Raw genomic sequence first — 2,493 nt, 5'->3', positions numbered from 1 at the left:
TGTATTTTTTGTTTTGTTTATATAGCCATTATGGTGATTCTGTGCACTAATCAAGATCACATTTACGCTAAAAATTGATGAATGTACCCCTATCCCCATTTCAAGGTTTTATCACAACAACTATATATATATATATATATGGTCAGTGTGCTGTTGATGTATGTGGGTTGTATGTGGGTAATGTAGGATAGTAGTAATATGAGAAAACTACAGCAAGTTATGAAAGCTATGGATTTTTGACATCTCAGTTATACAAGCTAAGGCATAATGCATTATTTATATATCTCTCTGTGATTCCATAACACCTAATACCTTGTAAATCACCTGTATTCACAGTTAAATTCCTTGCCTATTTATTGAAATACATTCTAAGGATACCTGACATAATCTAAGTCCTGCCCTGGTGTTTTTACTCAAAGTGGATAGCCATTTTAAAGAGAAACTTCTTATTCATGATAAATCGTGTGTTTCATTCCTTTACATTGTGCAGTCAATTAGGTGTTATTTTTCTAAATATAATAACCACTAATTGTTCACCACCTGTGAAGTTGACAAGGCATACCTTGTCAGCTTACCATCTGTTTACCTGTAGTTCTTGTATTACCTGTAATTAGGAGTGACAGCTGTCAGGTACTGACAGATTAGGACAGGTGGTCTCACTGTCTATATACTCATAGCTTATCTTAGATTACATACGACATATGATACACAGTTCAAGATAATATGCTTTCATTTTTCAGACCTCTCATATTCTTGCACAAACACTAATTTCCTTGATCATCTTTGATAACAATTTTGTCAGTCAATTAGTACACCCTTATCAGAAATGGACAGCTGTCAATATCTTGACACACTTTTCTAATTCTTACGTTTGAAGACAAGTCTCAAATTTGTTTTACACTTATTATCTGTGTTGTAATTTAAGGAGTTACCTGATTTAGCTTCACTTATAAAGGAAGTTATCCTAGCTGTCCCACTAAACTGTGTATATAAGGACATAACAGTTCATCTATAGGGATTTGTAGGATTTGATTGTCGACTGACTATGAAAGTCAACTAAACAAATAAACATGACAAGAGAAAGTTGTTTGTGTGTGCCACACTGTGGCAAAGAAGGATTATCTCCCTTTCTATGATATAATCAGATTATGCTGTGTGACAAATTTAGGCCTAACAATCCTTCAATGATCTGTAACTGACTATAATATCAGGTATTACTCTATGTAAGCTCTCAGCTGTGTCAATCTTATATACCTCACTCAGGACACTGGTCACTGTCCTCAAGTTCTGACCACTCTATTTTGTATACTCTCAGCAGTGTCAATTTTATATACCTCACTCAGGACACTGGTCACTGTCCTCAAGTTCTGACCTCTCTATTTTGTAAACTCTTAGCAGTTTCAATCTTATATACCTCAATCTTGACATTGGTCACTGTCCTGTAGTTCTGACCATTCACATGATTAAACTGGTTTAGGTATAGGTTATGAAACATTGAATTCCTAAAATAGCTTTGGTAAAAAAACTTGTTTAAAACTGAACCACACATGTACTGGTATAGGTATATTTTATACACTTTTATTCAGAATTCCTCTTGTGACTTGTGAAGTTTAGTCACAAGACATTACTTAATTAAGTAACTATTGAAATCATATAACTATAGGCGTTGTTTTCTTTTTGTAGAACTATATTTCAATTTTAAATTTCCCTAACTCAGAATAGTATATTTCTGATATACTCACAGCTATGAAGAAGACTGTACATTTGAACTATACCACAAGTTTTTGAAAATTTGAATTCTAATATTATATAGAAATCTTTATTTTTAAGAAATATTTTTGAGAATACTTTGACCAATCATTAGATCTATACATGTATAATCTGTAGTGAATACAGCATTATATATTAGTCTCCACTATCTTTTTATAGGTGTGTTCTCCATTAACTTTATGCCATAACACTTTTAACATATCAATATACCAGTAGCATCAATCATCAAAACTTACCAACATGTCTGGACGTTTCCTTTGTCTAAGATCATTTTAAAACATATCAGCATCATCTATGGAATACCATTATGCAATGTATGTCAACACAATATAAAATCTCAAATCTTGATCATTATCTCAGTCTTACTTTTTGTTTGTTTTTCACATTTAAAAGTTTGGCCCAAAATGGCCCTGACTGTCGATGGGCCGTTAAGCTTAAACAAACAAAAGTCAAATCTCAAATCTCAATCTCAAATCTCAGGTTTTGAAATTTACCTCTTCATAGACCTGTAAACCTTTATTTACATGTCTACATAATATTGTCCATCAGCCATTGATGTTGACAATAGATACAACAATATTTGAACATAGCAGCATCTGTCAGTGTTGTAAATATTCCAGTACATTGTATTTCTTATTGGCAAGTCACCACTCTCATTATCATTCATAGGCCGTCATTGCATACAGTACATCTGTTACAAATCAATAATGAAATAAGGCCAAA

This window comes from Argopecten irradians, chromosome 2, assembly GCF_041381155.1.
Source record: "Argopecten irradians isolate NY chromosome 2, Ai_NY, whole genome shotgun sequence".
Classification (NCBI taxonomy): domain Eukaryota; kingdom Metazoa; phylum Mollusca; class Bivalvia; order Pectinida; family Pectinidae; genus Argopecten; species Argopecten irradians.
This window is presented reverse-complemented; position numbering follows the sequence as displayed.